We start from the raw sequence: 13,480 nt of genomic DNA, 5'->3' as shown, positions 1-13,480 counted from the left end.
GAGAAAATTGGGCTGGGCATAACATTTTCAATAGATGGTTCGCCAAAAAACGGAACGGATACGGAAGACATACGGATGCATTTCCGTATGTGTTCCGTTTTTTTTGGGGACCCATTGACTTTAATGGAGCCACGGAACGTGATTTGCGGTCAAATATAGGACATGTTCTATCTTTCAACGGAACGGAAAAACGGAAATACGGAAACGGAATGCATACGGAGTACATTCCGTTTTTTTTGCGGAACCATTGAAATGAATGGTTCCGTATACGGACCGTAAAAAACGGCCCGCAAAACGGAAAAAAAAAACAGTAGTGTGAAAGAGGCCTTATAAAGTAGCTGACAGACGTGGCTATCCTTCTTGTTGGTGGTGTCCATGACGCAATAGAACAGGGGAGCACGTTTACAAAGAACAGTGTTTTATGCAGTTTTTTTCCACTTACGCAGCTGGAGGATTCCTCTGCCAGAGTATTAGCCTCACTCATGACTAGGCATAAATTAGGCTAATCTAAGGCTGAAAAACCACACCAACCATCGTGTATGGCTGTTTCCAGACGTACATGTTAGTAAATTTGCCGGGGCATGGATTTCCCCTGCTCAACCCCCGTCCTGACCAACTGTCGAAAACTGACTATTTTTACGACTAAATTAGTTAAAAGCCTCTTGATAAATGGCCACCATTGTGTTCTCCACTGAGATTTACATTTCAAGACTATGGGGGTCATTTATCAAACTAGTGTAAAGTAGAACTGGCTTAGTTGCCCGTAGCAACCAATCAGATTCAGCCTTTCATTTTGGACAGCTCCTTTGGAAAATGAAAGTAAGAATCTGATTAGTTGCTATATGCAACTAAGTCAGTTCTACTTTACACCATGTTGATAAATGACCCCCTATATCTCAAGGACCACAAAGTTGAAGCTTATGGACTAAGGTCATACCGGACAACCTGATGCTGGGAGTTGTAGTTTTGCATTGCTGTCGAGCCACCTATGTTGTTAGGCTGTCCAGGGATTACTATGGTGTATGCCGGGCCAAGCCAAACCTTCACCCCATCTGGAAAATGGGGGGCCCCCAGTAGAGTCACTTTTTGGCAGGAAAGTGGGTGAGAGAGAACATCTTCAATCTCTTGTAATTTAGAAATCAGTCTTTAGTTGTGTTTTTAGACTCCAGACATTGCAGCTATGCTGGAGTCGTGAAGATGAGGGTGAGCATCCTACGGGGTGGTGATATTTCATGTTGGCCTAGCACCCTCGAGCTGAAATATTTTGGGAAATTGTGTAAATTCTAACCTTATTACGGCACGGCGGAGTCTTTGAGGTACACTGTGCAGTTTTCATGTTTCCACCGCTCCCGGCGTCGGTTTCACATTTCCCTATTTTGGTCTCCTGTGTGTTCTGTTTATTTTGTAAGCCCAACGCTAACAGATCTGCATCAACGGAAATCTCTGGGTTACTTTAGAACAAATTCCCCAGTCAGTTGTAGGCAGGTACCTACAGTCCCGAGCTGTTGAGGAGTACATGATGTTGTATATATCCGTACTGGATCCCCAGGCTGGGAACACTGCGGACTAGGTTACACCATGTTAGAAGGAGGGGAGGGGGTGTCAAATATAAAAATTCACACAATTTTTTTTTTTCAAAACAAATGGATTAGACAATTTTCATCCCATGCCCCAGATTTACTAACCCTATAGATGGCGTAGGATTTATCACAGGGGCTCAGGTTGGATGATATATGTGACTATATCAGCTATTGGTATTGCTTACATTGGGGCAGTAGTTTATGTCACAATTGTGGTGCAATTTTGGTGAAAATGTAGCATTTTTAACACACCCCTTTCCTCTAAGCCCCACCCTTTCTCACTAAGTTGTATGTTCAGGAGGGACACTACTCAATGTAAGGGTCTATTCACACGTCCGTGGTGTATTGCGGATCCGCAATACACCCAGCCGGCACCCCCCATAGAACTGCCTATTCTTGTCCGCAATTGAGGACAAGAATAGGACATGTTCTATTTTTTTGCGGAGCCAGATCCATTCCTGCCCCATTGAGAATGAATGGGTCCGCACCCGTTCCCGATATTGCGGAACGGATGTGGACCCATTTGCGGACGTATGAATAGACCCTTAGACTTTAAAAAACACTGCTTGTCAGATGCAAGTCTCCTTTAAATGCATAACACACTACAGTCAGGTTAACTGGACATATTATTATAAGTACCTTTAGTAAAAGAACAATATGAACAGAATATAGATCCTGTATGAGACATCAGTAAGTACCTGTTTTGTCACGTTGAGAACATCAATCTGTGGAATATTCAATGGCATCTTACATGGTTTCTTTCAGCTGACAGCAGCACTAACTCACCACTGACATAGTGTAATTAAACACAGTGTGAAATATGTCCTCCATGAAGTGCCCCCTGAGGAAGGCAGGCTCGAAACAAACTAAAACAATCCTATACACGACCTGGCGCTCAGGGAATGTCAGATTTTACCCGTACAGTTGTTGCCAATTTGGCACGGTTAAATGGGCACTATGCTTGACACTAAAATGTGGGCACTAAAGCAAATATGAAAGGGATTATCCAGGAGTATAATACTGATGACCTATCCTCAGATGTTTGAAGAGGCCGCAGGGCTCAGTTGATGCCGCAGCCTCCTTCTAGGACAGTGATGTCACGTTTTTCGGTCACATGGCCTGGGCATAGCTCACTCCTATAAAATGTACAGCGCTGTGTGCTTGGTATTCTGAGAGGATAGCATAGCACTCAAAGGAGCACTATGACCTCTTCAAAAGTTTGGCAGGGGTGCCAGGAGTCAGACCTTCACTAATCTGATATTGATAACTTTTCCTGAGGATAGGTTATCAGTATTCAACTCTGAAAATCAGTTTAAAAGCTAGTATCATTCACGCACTATAGTACTTACTATTATATGAGCACTGTGCTGTCTTAGATGTGGCTTCTGAACAAGAATTCATTATTGTATTCTGTTAGTTCTGTTAACCACTATACTTTGCTGCCATCTATTGGCCATTGTTATATTTGGTTTTATGAAGTTATCTATGTTGTAATTCATTATGCTATTTATCCTGTAACTCCTCGCCCTCTGTGAGCTCACGTCCTGCATCCTACAGTCTTTTCCAATTTGTTAGTCATGCTGGAGAGAGGATTTTCTTTGGCCTCTATCATCATTTCTCAAGGCACATTCAATAAATTACCTAAAGGCATATCCATTGCATCTCCCTCACTGAAATTCTACATGAAACTGGTGTCAATAGGGGAATGATTATGCTATCATTCATTGCTTGTACAAGACATTGAATCTCACACTCTCGCGTACATCGGTGGCAGAATAGTCAAAGGAAACCTAAGTCTACAGTGTTTGCAGGTACATCCATGGTCTATGAGCAAGCTGAAGTTTCATCTTAATGAGAACAGTACCTTTCTGAGCAAAAGCGTAACATATCCACAAAAAGCTCTGTGGATTCCTATGTCACTGGAGCAAAGCAAATGCATCATGTTTCTGACAACTCGGATGTCCAAGCTTATTGTAGACCAAAATGTTGAATCTAAACATGTGATCAGACCGACACAAAAGATAAGAGAGAACTTTAAGGCAACAAAAGATGAGTTTCACAATAACCTAGCTGACATATGGAAAAGAGCTGAGGGGTATCCCGGTTATATCAAGTTATCCCCATTCCTGTGGGAGGATAACTATTAGATCGGTTGGGACCTACCGCTGGGACCCACCGATCAAGAGCATGTAGGCCCTAAACCCCATGGAGCCCTCCTCAAATGAATGGACCTGGTCGGAAATGTGCACGACTGCTCCATTGATTTCTATTGGAAATCCGTACATAGCTGATTACTGTGCCTTTACTAAGAAAGAAGCAGAGGTAAGGGCCAAAACAGAATAGAAAGACGCAGAGGTAAGAGTAATGATGGCACACATGGCGTCAGAGGCAGAAGTCCAATAAAAAATTCTCCAAGTGGAAAAAGAAGAGGTGAACTTAAAGTCCTTGAACAAGCATTACACCAAGATACTGATCTGGACTGCTTCATCCCAGGAGAAGTTGAAGACCCAGCTGATGGCACTACTGATTACGTGATAAAGCAATCATCACCTCCTGCCAGCAAAATTGATCTAATGCTTAAAAAAAGAAACTTCCAAGTTGCACATGCCAGAACCAATTCCAATTAATAAGTGTCGGAAAACTCCTTTAACCACCTCCTAAGCTGAGGTGTCTGCTTAACTGCCTCAACTCAAGGCCCAGTGTTCCTGTATCCAGAATTGTCACGGCCTTTGCTGTGTGCGCCGGGACACTTGTGCCATGCTTGCGGTTGCCAATGGCAACGTGTTGCTGTTATGGCATGTGGTGGCAGTGTCTTGGCTTTGGCTGTGTGCGCCGTGACATGGTTGCCATGCATGCCGTTGCCGGTGGCAACGTGGTGGCTGGTGTATGCAGTACCCCTTTAAGTTGTAACCTTCCCGTGTCTGGTGCTGTAAGGGTTAACCCCCTGATTGGGTGTGGTCACTAGGTGCTTCTTATACCTTTGGCCAGGAGTCAGCTGTACTCCAGCCTTGGTGTGTGCTGGAGTTATGCTCCTTGTCTGGATGTTCCATCTTCCAGTGTGAGGGCCACCTAGTGGGACATCGATGTTTTCCTTATGTCTCCTCCATTTTCCCTACCTTACCTGTGGTTATGTTTGGTATGGGTATATGTTCTGGGTTGTGGTTGTTCGTCTAGTTGTTGTTTTGTGTCTGGTCAGTGTTTGGTGTATTATTCTGTCCGGCATGGATGCTAGATGTTCCCCTGTTTGTCTGTCGTGGCCTCCGGAAGGGGGTTTCATGGTTTCCCGGAGGGTTGAACCAAATGTCAAGTCTGTGAGCTGTTGCTGGAGTGCTGGTTCCTGTGTGTCAGTAAATACTGCATCTGTTTGGTGTTTGGATTGCAGTATGTTTTTATGGGTTCCAGTTTACCTTGTGCCGTCCAGCAGCTGCCAGGGGTAAGTTACTATGCCTACCTGGGTTCTAGGTTCAGTGGTTATCCCCGCCACTGGAAACTTACCTGCTGTTCCACTTGGCATTTCTCTGCAACTAGGCCGGTTGAGACTCCTGTTCATCCGAGTCGTGGAAGAACAGGTCGTCTCTCCCCTGCTCCTATGTGAGGGATTATCAGGGCGACTCGGGGTCCTAGGTATCCTGGGTATGAGCCGTCCTACCATCCAGGTCCGCTCATACGGTGATAAATTAGGGCGAGGATTAGGGACTCTTTAGGAGGTGACCTGCTCCCTGATTCCGGTATCCTGGCCTAGCTGCTTCCCCATTATATCTGACATTGTATGGTGGGGGGTTTCCCCAACTCCCCATCGTGACAAGAATCCTCTGTTATTCTTCATCCAGCTACTCTTCTCATTCAGAAACTTGGAATTGTCCCGAACCACCAGGAGAATCTACATCTGGTAACCTATATCAGAGACACGAAGAAAATGGCAGCAATGCCAAACCGAACCTACAAGTAAGAGAGGTTGTTCTCATGAAGGACCAAAAAGTGGAAAGGAACACATGGCGCAGGGGCGCATTAAGTGCATGATAGGCCCGGGGCTGTCTACCCAACTCGGGCCCCTCCCTCCATTTTAGTAAAAAATAAATTTGTATGAAGTTGCTTCAGTGCATCGTGAGCGCCACAGTCTCTTCCTAGGCCATATGACGTCACATTCATCGTTCACATGGTCTAGGTGCAGCTCAGTCCCATCCGAGTGATTGGGGCTGAGGTGCAATACCAAGCACAGTGCTATCAAATGGACAGCGCTGTGCTATGTAAAGAGCAAAGAGGCCACGGCGCTCACTGGAACATCGCGGTCTCCTCCAACAACTAATTGGCGGGGGTGCCAGGAGTCGGACCCCCACATCTCATAACTCTCTGAGTACAGATGTCATAGATGTTACCTGCAGTCCTATGTAACATCCCACATAACAGTGAATTATTGTGTTATGTGGGGTGTTACATAGGACTGCAGGGAACATCTACTATTCAAAAGTTTAGTTGCCAAATTTAAAATACATAAGATTATGATAAGAAAGACTTGGAGGAGAAGATGAGATACAGGTCACAATAGTGAGCCATCACTACATATAGGAGAATACAGCACCACATACCTCTTACATCCAGGGACATCTCCTGTCATGTAGACCTTCTCTTTCCTCTTCTCCTCAGTTTGACCCAGACCACCATGACTAATTCTTTCAGCCACATCTTTTATCTACAGAGTTTTTTATACAGACACGTTAGATTTCTCATAATTGGGGTCATTTATCAAACTGGTGTAAGGTAGAACTGTCTTAGTTGCCCATAGCAACCAATCAGATTCCACCTTTCATTTTTGACAGCTCGTTTGGAAAATGAAAGGTGGAATCTGATTGGTTGCTATGGGCAACTAAGACAGTTCTACTTTACACCAGTTTGATAAATGACCCCAATTATGAGAAATCTAACTGGTGTAAAGTAGAACTGTCTTAGTTGCCCATAGCAACCAATCAGATTCCACCTTTCATTTTCCAAACGAGCTGTCAAAAATGAAAGGTGGAATCTGATTGGTTGCTATGGGCTACTAAGCCAGTTCTACTTTACACCAGTTTGATAAATTATCCCAAAGGTCCCTATAGTGTCTAAAGCAATTATAATGCTCCCTAGAATGCCCCCAGTAATAATAATAATAACACCCTAAATTGTGCTCCAGGTAATAATTGCTGTATAGTGTCCCCAAAAATAATGTTCCCTAATATGTCCCTGTAATAGCAACGCCCCCACACTGCCCCATATAGTAATTTCCCCCAGACTGCCTCCTATAGCAATTTCCCGGAAAACTGCCCAATATAGCAATTTCCCCCACACTGCCCAATATAGCAATTTCCCCCACACTGCCCCCACATAGTAATTTCCCCCACACTGCCCCCACATAGTAATTTCCCCCACACTGCCCCCACATAGTAATTTCCCCCACACTGCCCCCACATAGTAATTTCCCCCACACTGCCCCCACATAGTAATTTCCCCCACACTGCCCAATAAGTAATTTGCCCCCACACAGCCCCCGTGAAGTAATTTGCCCCCACACTGCCCCCATGAAGTAGTTTGGCGGCAGGGCAGGGAACTATGCGCTCCCGTGCCCCACCGCAGTATGTGGGCGTTCGGGTCGGCGTTGGGCCCCCCAGCAATGCCAAGCCCGGGACTGCCAACCCAAACGCTCCTATTATAATCCGCAATTGCTCATGGGGCTTATCTTAAACATATTTCCTAATGAAGATGACAAGGTTTGTGAGATAGAAGTTACAGTACCATTGCAAAATAAGGTGACTCCAAATATTTAATCAGGCCTATATCCAAGGTTGTTTTGATCTTATCTGACGAGAAGTAATTCTGTCAAGCCAGAAGGAACTTTCAAAGAACTTTAGGTCAACTTAGGTGTTCTTTCTTGCTTATGTATCTAGAACCTTAACTACTGGGCAACAGCTAGCCTAGTGTGCCTTGCCTATACAAAGATGTTATCCTTTTGATTATATCAAGAAAAGTTGCCTACAGTTTTAGAACATTTACTGAACATCAGAAAGACATTACTGCTTAATGTCAGTTCATTTAGTGAAATCCAGTAAATTACCTGTTTGTCAGACATGAATCACAGAGCTGGAGAGAGCATTTTCCTCTGACCGCTTTCATAATTTCTCAAGGTACATTTAATAAATTACCTAGACATATCCATTGTGTCTCTCTCACTGGAATTCTACTAGCAACTTATGTTGCTATGGAATTATTATAGCGAGTTCACTATCTTCCAATGCTTGTACAAGAGATTGCCACTCACACTCAGAGACTTCTCTCACGTACTGTACATCAGTGGCAGAATAGGCACAGTGATTGGCAGCATTATATAGCCCTATTAATGCTGTCACTTATATTGCCACTGATATTACCAGTTCTACTAATCTTACTGGTTCTATTATTTGATCACTATGGCTGGTATTATTGGCAATAATATTCAGCACTGTACGGCGCTATTATTTAGAGCAGGGTTGCAAATCCTTTTCTGGTCTGACGGCCACATTCTCAGACAAAACTTAAATGGGTATTACCATATGGGAAATGTATGGCATATCAAAAGTATATACCATAAATATGTGAAAGGTGGATGTCCTGCAAGTGCAACTAGCACCTATCGGGAAATGGGGGGGACCCTTCTCTCCTGTTTGTATTCCATAAATGAAGAGACCATCCATGCATGTGGCTACCTTGCCTGCAGATTATGTAAGTTGCTAAATTAGTAAAATGTCTCATTACTCCCATAAATTACAATGGAGATAGCTGCACATATGCATGGGCACCCTTGTGACCAGATGATTGAAGGCTGCACAGAACAGTATCGCGGGATACATGTGGCACCCAGGCCGTGGGTTATGCACCCCTGGTTAGGGCCTGTAAAGCAATACTATTTAGACAATATGGGACACTATTATTTCGGCACTGTCTTGCATCATTATGGGCCAAGTCGACCATTTGAAGACTTTGTGGGCTGTTATTTGCACTGTTATTTGGGCAGTATCTTCGAGGGGTATACAGTCAGGTCCATAAATATTGGGACATCAACACAATTCTAACATTGTTGGCTCTATACACCACCACAATGGATTTGAAATGAAACAAACAAAATGTGCTTTAACTGCAGACTGTCAGCTTTAATTTGAGGGTATTTACATCCAAATCAGGTGAACGGTGTAGGAATTACAACAGTTTGCATATGTGCCTCCCACTTGTTAAGGAACCAAAAGTAATGGGACAATTGGCTTCTCAGCTGTTCCATGGCCAGGTGTTATTCCCTCATTATCCCAATTATAATGAGCAGATAAAAGGTCCAGAGTTCATTTCAAGTGTGCTATTTGCATTTGGAATCTGTTGCTGTCAACTCTCAAGATGAGATCCAAAGAGCTGTCACTATGAGTGAAGCAAGCCATCATTAGGCTGAAAAAACAACTGTGGTGGATGACTGAAGAATTCTTTCCCTGGTGAAGAAAACACCTTTCACAACAGTTGGCCAGATCAAGAACACTCTCCAGGAGGTAGGTGTATGTGTGTCAAAGTCAACAATCAAGAGAAGACTTCACCAGAGTGAATACAGAGGGTTCACCACAAGATGTAAACAATTGGTGAGCCTCAAAAACAGGAAGCCCAGATTAGAGTTTGTCAAATGACATCTAAAAAAGCCTTCACAGTTATGGAACAACATCCTATGGACAGATGAGACCAAGATCAACTTGTACCAGAGTGATGGGAAGAGAAGAGTATGGAGCAGGAAAGGAACTGCTCATGATCCTAAGCATACCACCTCATCAGTGAAGCATGGTGGTGGTGGTGGTAGTGTCATGGCGTGGGTATGTATGGCTGCCAATGCAACTGGTTCTCTTGTATTTATTGATGATGTGACTGCTGACAAAAGAAGCAGGATGAATTCTGCAGTGTTTCGGGCAATATTATCTGCTCATATTCAGCCAAATGCTTCAGAACTCATTGGACGGCGCTTCACAGTGCAGATGGACAAGGACCCAAAGCATACTGCAAAAGCAACCAAAGAGTTTTTTAAGGGAAAGAAGTGGAATGTTATGCAATGGCCAAGTCAATCACCTGACCTGAATCCGATTGAGCATGCATTTCACTTGCTGAAGACAAAACTGAAGGGAAAATGCCCCAAGAACAAGCAGGACCTGAAGACAGTTGCAGTAGAGGCCTGGCAGAGCATCACCAGGGTTGAAACCCAGCGTCTGTTGATGTCTATGCGTTCCAGACTTCAGGCTGTAATTGACTGCAAAGGATTTGCAGCCAAGAATTAAAAAGTGAAAGTTTTATTTATGATTATTATTCTGTCCCATTATTTTTGGTTCCTTAACAAGTGGGAGGCACATATGCAAACTGCTGTAATTCCTACACCGTTCACCTGATTTGGATGTAAATACCCTAAAATTAAAGCTGACAGTCTGCAGTTAAAGCACATCTTGTTTGTTTCATTTCAAAACCATTGTGGTGGTGTATAGAGCCAAAAAAGTTAGAATTGTGTCGAAGTCCCAATATTTATGGACCTGACTGTATGTCAACATTGAAGTCTGCTAACAGTTTAGAACATAATATTTTTTTTCCTTTTAGATTCTTTAAGGAATGCGGAATCGGAAAAATGTTCTCTGTTGAGAGAAAACTGTAATCAATGTCACAAGTCAACGAACTGTATATAATAACAGGTTAGACGGATGGAAGGGTGAGGAATTCCAAGCACTCCATAGTGGGGGTCAAGTCAATCACTATGGGATCCAGATACATTGCAATTAGTTGTTTGCCAGGCAAAAAGGACATATGTTGGGCAAGTGGTGGGACACTAAGGGACCTACCTGGTGGATAAAACACACAGAGAACTCGTAACTTCGTTGTACAGCTGGAAAAACAGTATGGGGAAGACGACGTGCTGGGCAGACATGCAGGGACAGGCTTACACTGGAATGTTCAGGACTTGGGGCTACTAGTCCCATATTAGGAGGCATTCCTTCTCCTGGTGTTCGAGTACAACATAATGAAGGGTTTCATGCAAGGGTCTCTGTCTGGGACCAGTTAAAACTATTTGGCTTGTTCACCTATGGGCTGCAGGTTCTGGTATGGCTGAAGATGCATCATCGGTGTCATGCTGCTCGTCAATCAGCGGCAATTTCCCTAGTGAGCTGCCAAAACATTTGAGAGATGCTGCTAACCTATGCCACCACCTGCTTCACATACAGGGCTTTGTCTTTTTACATGTTAAAGGGGTCTTGAGTACTGGGCAAAACAACTGTATGGTTAAAGAACTGGGCAAATGCAGTGGGCCCCTGTGTAGAGGATGGGAGTGGTAGTGGTCCTGATGTAGTGTTGTATTATCGCGGTGTTCTACATCACTCCTTGGGGTCCGCTGCAGTGAAAGTTATAGCACTGAAGAATGAGGCCAGAGTTGAATGTAACAAAGTCCTTTTTACTAAGTGCAATGTAGGAAAATGTATTACCACTATTCACATTAGGCACCACAAGGTAAAGTGCAAATATATAACTAAGAACACCGGTCAAAATGGCACACTGCAGCTAATTATTGAAATAAATACGATCTTTATTGTCGTCCTCTCCTCTCTGTCCCTAGACAGGAAGAACCCCTCTCTTGGAAGGAAGCAGGACCAGCCCACTCCTACCAAGAGGGGAGGAACAAGGACCATAACACATACAATCCTTAGTGATAGTGATAGCTAGGAAATGATAATTACTTACAGGTAATTAGATTTTCCGAAGTCCATGACAGCACCAGGAGAGAGGATCCGCCTCCCAGGACAGGAAACCCACAGGTATAAATTAAAAGGAGCCTCTCCTTTATTCAGTAGTTTTCAGAGATGAGAGGCCACCTTTGATTCATTCATTCCATTTGGGCCAATCCAACCTTCTTTTCTTCCTGGGTTAGTGTTAAATTCCCCCCCCCCCTTTTTTTTTTTTTTTTGCACACTTTGTGAAAATAGAATTCAGACCCATCACCAATATTTTGGAAACAGAAAAAAAGGAAGTCAATAGGGGGGGAATTAGAAGCGTGATGTCATGGATTTCGGAAAATCAAATTACCGGTAAGTAATTATCATTTATCCCTACGTCCTATAACAGCACCAGGAGATATCCCGGAGGGTGAAAAATTAGAGGGGGCCACAGCCTGAAGGACTTTACGCCCAAAAGAAAGATCAGACACCGCTGAGAGATTCAATCTATAGTGCCTGTAGAACGTTGAAGCAGACTAAATAAGGGAGAGGCTCCTTTTAATTTATACCTGTGGGTTTCCTGTCCTTGGAGGCGGATCCTCTCTCCTGGTACGGTCATAGGACGTAGGGATAAATAAACAGTTAAGTACAATGCACAACAATAAACAATATGTAGTTCCCCCAGGTCTGGGGTACTACACAAACAGCAGTGATAGGTAAGGAGGTCTTGATGGTTGAGGCCCACATTGTGGTCATGGCTTCACAGGGAATTGGAGAAGAACTCCATTCTCTACACTTCCTGTAAGACTTCTTTCTTCTAGAAGGCCACATTTTGGTGCCCATGAGCTGAGACTTCCTGGAAACTAAGTATAATACTAGACCATATGGCGTCATCGCAATGGATTTCAGGAATGGAAACCTATTAGCTCTAATAAACTCAACATTAGACCGCTCAGGACAGTGACTGGCTGCAGTGGCCACGTGCCGTATACCTATAACCACAAGCAGTGTAGACCAGGTCAGCAGAGAACGACGCCAGAGAAAGTGGTGAGTATACCATGATTCCAATTTTTTTAACATTTCTATTAGGGATCGGCCGATATTGATTTTTTTATAGCCGATACCGATAATCTGTGAACTTTCAGGCCGATAGCCGATAATTTATACCGATATTCTGTCCATTTTTAAAAAAAAAAAAAATTCCTACACAAATCTGCTGAAAATGAACATGTTTATTGTTAACGTTTAGCTTTTATTTTTGTAAATCTTTCTTTTTCATTTATACTTAATATTTTGGCTTTTTTTTTTTTTTTTTACTAACTTTTAGCCCCTAGGGCTTGGAACCCTTGTCCTATTCACCCTGATAGAGCTCTATTAGGGTGAATAGGACTTTACACTCTCCATGCTCCTCTGTGCTTTGTGCACACAGCAGCATAGAGCTGACCATGGCAGCCAGGGCTTTAGTATCGTCCTGGCTGCCACGGTAACTGATCGGAGCCCCAGGCTTACACTGCTGGGGCTCCGATCAGAAGATGCCACTGCCACTAATGAGGAGGAGGGGACCCTGTGGCAACTGCCACCAATGTTTTTAATACTGGGGGGGGGGGGGGGGCGCACTGCGCCACTAATGAAGATAACTCGCCCATTAATTCATATACAAGAGGCGGGTGCTGGCTGCAGAATCATATAGCTGGACCCGACCTCTATGAGCGGTAGCTGTGATCCGCGGCAGTTGACCCCTCAGGTGCGGCAAGGGTTAACTGCTGCAGATGGCAGCTACTTGTAATAGAGGTCGGGTGTGGCTGTATGATTCTGCAGCCAGCACCCGCCTCCTGTTGAATTTGAATGAATGAGTGAGTGAGTCAACATCATTGGTGGCGCAATGGCCACAGCCCCTCCCCTCCTCTTCTCCTCTCTCCTCTCATTGGCTGCAGTGGCAGCACAGGGGGGAGAGAGACACTGCTTCCTTCTCCCCTGTTCTGCTGAGGGAACACGGATCGTGCTGACAGCAGCGCGATCCTTGTTCCCAATTCGTTATTGGCATATCAGCAAAATAGATGGCGATACCGATAACTTTGAAAAACCTGAATATCGGACGATAATATCGGTAAAACCGATAATCGGTCAATCCCTAATTTCTATTACATCCAGGGGTGTAACTATAGCTATAGCAGCCAT

At 44.0% G+C, this 13,480-nt stretch overlaps 1 protein-coding gene across 3 annotated transcripts in view; it reads right to left on the bottom strand.

Moving 5' to 3' along the window:
• SYN3 (synapsin III) overlaps nt 1–13,480 on the bottom strand; it is a 337,312-nt gene that overhangs the window by 180,503 nt on the left and 143,329 nt on the right. The gene's annotated exons all lie outside the window — the stretch shown is intronic.

The sequence above is a fragment of the Bufo bufo genome, chromosome 1, assembly GCF_905171765.1.
Source record: "Bufo bufo chromosome 1, aBufBuf1.1, whole genome shotgun sequence".
Classification (NCBI taxonomy): domain Eukaryota; kingdom Metazoa; phylum Chordata; class Amphibia; order Anura; family Bufonidae; genus Bufo; species Bufo bufo.
Note: the sequence above shows the minus strand (reverse complement) of the source record. Positions and strands in the feature narration are given on the sequence as shown.